The following is a 7,918-nucleotide window of genomic DNA, read 5'->3' as shown; positions in this document are numbered from 1 at the left end:
TTAAGTAGGTTTTTAGTATTGTACTTTCATTAAGTATCATTTAATGTTACATTTGTTTTAAAATTTAGTGCTCAATGATGAATACACCATTAATACCGAATATTAAAGCAGCGTATTAAAATTATTAGTTGGCTAGCTCAGCATAATTTCACTAAGAAATTTTGTTTACAAAGGTTCAAAAATATTGAAAGCGATTTTGAAAACGCATACAACTGCCAATATAAAATAGATAAGCATTATTTTGAGAAAATTCTACAGCTAGAGAAAGAAAATAAGTAGTACAAAAATAAAGAATATTCTCCTATTGAGCTTGCAGCTTTAAAAACCCTTTTTAAGACCCTACAGACTGATGTAGAGAATTTAAAAGAAATTTTATAAATTAAATTTTAAGAAAAACAAAATTTCCGCCAGAATTAAAACTGTCGATCAAGTAAATAAAAAAAATGACGCAGAATTCTATAAAAAGTTACAAAAAAGTAAAATACTACTTAAAAATGAAAGCATTAACTTCAAAACTTAGTTTTAAAAAATTTTTGTCAATAGTACACTATTTAATTTCGGCCATCATAAGTTTTTTTACTTACTTTTTTTTTATTCACTAAACAGTATTTAAAAAAACTCAAAGTTTACGTACAAACAGGGCCACGCGACGATGACGTCATACATACGTCATCGGTTGGATGACGGAAAAAATAATATGTGACGTCATATTACAGATCCCGAACACCGGCCCACACCAGGTGCGTTTTCAAGTAGACGAAAAATCGAGTTTCTGGTAGGAATTCGATGAAGTCAGGTATTTTCACCAGTGCGTTTCGTGTAAGAACGAGTTGTGCGCAACAGGGGAAGTAGGGGATGCTGAGGAACACCAGTTGCTAGGAAAGAAACTGCACCAAGTTGCACAACGCCGAGGCTGCACAATAAAAGAGGGCTGTTCGGTTTTTCTCCTCAAAACGTCCACCTATGCGCCGCACTGTAGTATGCAAAATGTCCACCTATGCGCTGTAATGTATGACAATGCAAAATGTCCACCTATGCGCCGCACTGTAGTATGCAAAATGTCCTAGGCATAACGTTAAACTGTTCTGGTGTATGACTCGATAACCGAAAGGTTTTTTGTACACCAGGTCCTTTGACCAAACCTTTTGAGCGTATTTTTTGTCGTTCAATAAACAATAATGTAGTAAGCATATTTATTGTGAGTAAATTCTGGATTGTTTTTAAAAATAATTTGAAAATTTTTTAAAACTTATCTAATATCATTTCAAGTACTATTCTATTAAATCTTAACAAGTTTTTGTATAGTATTTTCAACTGATTCAAAAAACAGTTTGTGTTTACTACAAAGGTGATTACTTTTTTATAGTTTGCTTGTAATTTGTTGGTATTAGTTTACTCCACATAGTATTTAAAGTTTTTTTAAATTACTGTTCGAGATTCTAGTCTTCTAGACGGTCTATGACAAAAACTAAAGCTAACATGTATATTTAGTTTTTACAAGTTGTTCAACACGTTTATTTTCTTGCAAAAGGTCAAGTTTTTTATTATTTTATTATCTTTTATTAAAGTATTTCGCAAAGTTTGTTTAAAAGCTGTTTACAATTTAACTTCTTCTCAGTTTTTTATTTAGTTCTTGACTTTTCCTACATTTTATAAGTTAAATCTCGCTGAAACTTTAATAAAACTACAAGTAGTACGTTTACGGGAATTACAAACTAAACTATATAACATACTTTAAGATTATTAAGGCTAATAAATAGTAAACTATTTAGGCATACTTGCTAAATTATCCATTAAAAAGAGTTTATAGGTATACTTTTTGAAGTAAAAAAAAAATTCTTAGTAAAAAAAGGAAAATTTGTGCAATATTCTAGTCTAAATTAAATTGCCAACTTAGGGAGCGATTAGTTTTAGTGTTACAACTAACTAAACCTGCATTACCCAAAAATATTAAAAACAAACGAAAAAAATAAAGTTTAAATACTAAAAATCAAAATAACATGAAAAGATCTTTTTTCTTTTAACTGCGCCTTTTTCAGTTCGGCAGACTTATCTTTAATTTTACTTGCCACAAATTAATAAACCTCGTAAAAACAGTTAAAAAATACTTAGCTTGAATCCTTAAAATTTAACTTTTTAAAAAAATAAAAAGATATTTATTATCAATCTTACTAGAAGAATGAGCTACTAATTTACAGGTGACTTTCTGATTGCCAGATTTCTACAAAAATCGCCACACTTGAGCATAACAATTTAGTTAAAACACACAAATGTTTATCTTTTATTCAGAACTGTTTTACAAAAATAAATACTACTGTTACACTTTTATAATTTTTTTTTATTGCAATTTTCTTCATTAATTTCCAAAAAAAAGAAAAGGAAACTTATTTCAAGACGTTAAAAGGTATCCGTGGGATGCGACTCGATAACCGAAAAGTTCTTTGTGCACCAAGTCCTAGGACCAAATATTTTGAACGTCTTTTTTTGTTAAAATAAAACGCTTAGTTTCGCAATTCTAAAAATTCGTATAAAAAGTTGATTGTAAATAGCTAATGAAATGCACAAGGTACTAAATGTATCAAATACATATGCAATTGTAAAATAACCTAACAACAAGGAACATTACAAGTTACAGATTATGACTTCAATAAAGTAAAAATTACTCAAACTCTTATTCATAAATACAAGCAACAAGTAACATAACTTCTAAAAATTGTAATCCTAACATAAAAGTCTTCTTGTTATTAAAAAACACATTGTTATGTGGTTTACTGATTGGTTTTAACTGATTATTATTAGTAACAAGAGTTTGAAAACTTAAACCAACAGGGTTGCCAAAAAACTGGAATACTGGAAAAAGCTGGAAAAATCTCTAATTTGATAATTTAAGTTAAAAAACCTGGAAAAATCTGGAACTTGAGAAATTTAGAACAAAACCTAGAATATTGAACAAAAATCACAAAAAAACCTGGAATTCTGAACTAAAATCACTATAAAATCTGGAAAAACATAAAATTTCAAACAAATTTTACATATTAAGTAGTAAAATTTCGATTTGACACAAAAAAATTATTGTATACATAAAACTTTTTTTTATCATCAAACATTTTTTTTCATTAAAAAACTTATTTCAAGAAGCTTTAAAATATCTTTTCAATGTACGTTACTCAAGTTAGACACACATTCGAATACAAGTTTTATATTCTACTTGCCCCTCCATTACTCACTTTAATCTATGAATATCCTTCTAATATTTTGTACATACAATTTAGAACATCTCCTCTTGGTGATTTAGAACATATTAAGAAAAAAGGACGATTATTGATGTCATAATCGACTGTATAAACCTATCAGATATCTTTTTAAAATTGTTAAGTGTTTTACTTTCGTTTTTTATCATAAACTTTAATTTGAAACAAAATTAGACCTTAAAATGTGTAATTTGATAAAAACCTGGAAGAAATTGTTAAAACTTGGAAAAAATATGCCAACACCATTTGGAAACACTGCAATAAGTTAAAACGGGGGTAAAGGGTAGGTAAATACGACAAATTAGTGTTTATACAAGTATTTTGTTCATACAATTGATTATGACGTCAATAATCGTCCTTTTTTCTTAATATGTTCTAAATTGCCAAGAGGAGATGTTCTAAATTGTATGTACAAAATATTAAAAGGATATTCATAGATTAAAGTGAGTAATGGAGGGGCAAGTTGAATATAGAACTTGTATTTGAATGTGTGTCTAACTTGAGTAACGTTTTCAATGTGGTTATACTATTTATACAGTTTTTTTTCCTTTAACTTAACTTTAAAGTAAAAATAGACCCTAAAAAGTGTAATTCTAAAAACCTGGAAGAAATTTTGATAACCTGGAAAAAATGTGCCAAAAACACTTGGCAACCCTGAACAAATTTTTAGTAAAATACTTTTACAAAAATTGATTTTATTTAGCTTTAATTAAGTTGCAAGTTGGCTTTTTTAAAGACTTTAAAAATTCAAAAAAAAAAGTTGAGATATAGCAGAGTACAATAGGTTTTTAATGGGAAGAAAATAGTTTTTTTTTAGTTTTTTGTTATAAAATTTTTATTTTTTAATTTTTTTTAATTCTGTTCCAACAGGATTTTTTAAATATTGCAAGAAACATTTCCTAAAAATTTGAGGTAGTTATCTCAAAAAACGTAGGAGATAGATTTTTAGTGATTTCTAGTTATTTGCTGTTTTAGTTTGCGCCTCCCATAAGGGTCCTATTGTTGCCTCCAACTTTGACCAGCTATATCTCAAAAGTTATATTGAATTTTTAAAATCTTTAAAAAGCGTCTTGTAGCTTAGTAAAAACTATATAAAATAAGATCAAAAACCAAAACAGGGTGTTAACCCCCCTATGCCCTTAACAGAAACAGTTTAGACATATATAGTTTATACTATGCATATAAAAGTTTTTGTTTAACGCAATCTTAATTCATAGATTAAGTTGTTTGTTATAACTTATAAATACTTGTTTTCAGTAAAAAGAATAAAAATGAGAATAGACTAATGTTGTCTAATCTTCAAAAACATTATTTCTCATAAGTCTATTGACCATCTAGTGCAGAAGCCTACACATACAACCTTACTTTTAGTTTTTAAGAAGAAAAATTAAAATGAGGTATAAGTTGTTTGTGCCAGAGGGGAATTTTTTTTAAGGATTCAACAAAAAAACTCCGGGTGACTCAGGGTAGTTTAAGGTCACTCAGGGCAGTTTTTTTGACTCAAAGAGTAGCAACCCTAACATTTAAATATCTGGAAATATTTTTAAGACATTCAAGTTTTTATTACTTTTTTTCCTAACTAGGATAAGTTTATTTTACAAAAAAAAAAAAGATGCTTGATGGTAGCTATGTTTTTAGTTTTATAACACTGAAAAATTTACTCTTTAATATTTTTCAAATTAAACTTCATCCTTTTTATTAAGTTATTTATCAAAAAAGTAATTTCATCATCTTTTGAGTTATCAATGGGTAACAAAGCATGTAAACTAAGTTATCTACTTTTTAGATTTTGAGCCATAGGCAAACAAGTTTTTTAATAAAAGTTAATGTCATTGTAGTTTAAATTTCTGACAAAAGTTAGATATACTCTCGAATTTTAGATGGATATAATTATTATACTTCAATAAATTTTGTTTAATAAGCTTTAATGAGGGTTGTCAAAAACCTGGAATCCTGAAAAAATACCAGAATTTTTGAAAAAGTACCTTAAAAAACTTATAATTTTAAACAATTTTTACATTTAAGTAGAAAAATTTTGATTTGTCACAAAAAATTAACATTTAGATAAAACTTTTTTGTCATAATCAAAATTTTTTTTTAACCACATTTAAAATAGCTTTACAGTATTTTTTCAATAAAGTAGCTTCAATTCAAATAACTATTTCTGAAGTAGCTTTCAGTATCTACTATTTAACACTATTTTCTACCTTAAACTTAATTTTTAACTAAAAATAGAACCAAAAATATGTACCTTTGAAATCCTGGAAGATATTTTGAAAACCTGGAGAAAAGTTTCCAAAACCATTGGCAACCCTGTTTTACTCTACACTCTACTAAGAGTTTTTTATAAAATAACATTTAAAATAATGAAATAAAAAATTTACTTTTTCTCTTTTTTCATCCATTAATACTGTAGAAATTCAATAATTAACATATTATTATCAAAGCTGGATATGTATATATTAAAAAAATAGTAATTGTTACATTTAGTTGAAAAAACTTAACTAAATTCAGCTTTTGATGATAATGATTTAATTATTTATTTTCCATTAGTTAACTTATGGAGGAGTTGGGTAAATCATTTTTTTACAAACTTATCTTACTTTGTAAAGTTTTAATTAAGCTACAAGTTGCTTTTTGCCAATTTAAAATTTCAAAATAATGCAATTAATGTCAGAGAGTATAATAGTTTTCTTATGGGTTGAGAAAATTAAAACAGTAAATATAAATATAAAGTTATCTCCTTTCATAGTTTTGTGATATATACCTTAAGTTTTTAGAAAATGTTTCTTGCAGTATTTATAGAATCTGCAGTAACTAAATTTTAAAAAGTAAAAAATAAAAGTTTTATGAAAAAAAAGCAGTTTAATGTACATTTTTGCATTAAACTTTTTTTAGCTTTATTATTCATAAAATTTTAAAATTTTTGGTTTAAAGTCTGAAATTATTTTTAAATACTTGTAATATGTTACAAATTATGTGTTAGATAACACTAAGGTATGTTTAAACAAGTTTTTTAGGTTGTAAAAGACTATCTGTAATTAAGTGCCATTCTGGCGCACTGTGTATGAGCACTAGTAAATTAATTTTATATATAAACTAGTTTTTTTTTAAATTCAAATAATTACTTCTGAATTTTTTAAACTGGAAGTCTTTACAAAAGTTGAACATGAATACAATTTGATCTAATTTTGGTTTTCGAAACTTAAATCTTTTTAAAAGTGGTATAAACTAACTTTAAACTTATAAGTAGTTTCATTATAAACTTATATATTATATAAAAAAAGTGATCCTAACCAATACAAAAACTCTTACTTGGTTTATACAGTATTTATTTCGGCCATTGTCAACAAGTTGAGATGTTTTATGCCATCGAATATAAACAATGAACTTCACTAGTACTAAATTTGATTATTATTTACAACCTGTGGTTTGGTTTTCAGATTAGATTAAGGGCATATGGGGTTCCAACTAGTTTTTTACTAGTTGATCTTATTTTGTAAAGTTTTGTTTGAGCTATTAGAAATTTTTAACCACTTTGAAAAATTAAATTTAATTTTCTCATATAAGCAACTAATATTGGTGTGCTCAACAGAATCATAATTGAAATCTCAAACCAAAAACAAAAAGAAAACTGTTTCCATAAAAATCTATCTTATCTTTAATTTTTTAACCAGTTTCCTTCAAATTTTCACAGAAATTCCATTACTAATATTTAAAGCGACTGAATGCAGGAATTTTTATAATTTGGGAAAATAAAAGTTGTGTTGTAAAAGCACTTTTTTTTTTGTTTTTTTATCAAAAATTTTATTGTTAGTATTTAAAAATTGCAACATCCAAAGTCTTTTAAGCTATAAAAAGAACATTTTTTTGAATTTGAGATCTCTAGCTCAAACAAAGATTAGAAAATAGATTTTGGTAAATTTTTAAATTTCTGTAAAAGTTTAGAAAAACAAATTGCAATCCATACCTTTGTAATCTATATCAAAAAATAATTAAAATGTTTATATTTTGTAAAAACTTACTAGTAGTTTATACTTTAGCTTAATGTAATAAACAATGCTAAACTTAGTAAAAAATGTTGGACTCTCTAGGCTTTATTTCTAAATACTATTAGAAACTATTATTTTTCTAAAGCAAACTATAAGTAAGTAGTACAGTTTATCCTCCCTAATCCAGCCGTTTTGGACTAGCTTTTTTTTATAAAAATTTCCAGATTTTATTAATCTTCCTCTTTTATATTATGGAGTGCATATAATGAAATTCACACTAAGTTATCAATTAATTTATTTTCAATCATAACATACCAAAATTAAATAATGATTGGATGAAGTTTAAAATCAAGTTAGGTATATAATTAGCATATTGTTTTTATAACAGAAATTTAAGTTTTAAAGATAAAACATTGATTATAGCTGGATTGATAAAATCAATGAATCAACTTAAAGCAGCCTGATAAGTGAGGATCCACTGTAGTGCTGATTTAATAATCATAACAACATTGCTCTCAAATATTTTAATCACATATAGCAAAAATTACAAACTTAGGCTTCCAATAATCCCTGCCTTTAATTTATTTCAAAAAATTAAATGCCAATAATTAAACAAATTTTAAAGTTAGCTTGAAAGGTAAAATCTTTGGGGTCATGTTAAATAGACAAACCTTT

This window comes from Thalia democratica, chromosome 8 (assembly GCF_965202585.1).
Source record: "Thalia democratica chromosome 8, ktThaDemo2.hap1.1, whole genome shotgun sequence".
NCBI classification, from domain to species: Eukaryota; Metazoa; Chordata; class Thaliacea; order Salpida; family Salpidae; genus Thalia; species Thalia democratica.
This window is presented reverse-complemented; position numbering follows the sequence as displayed.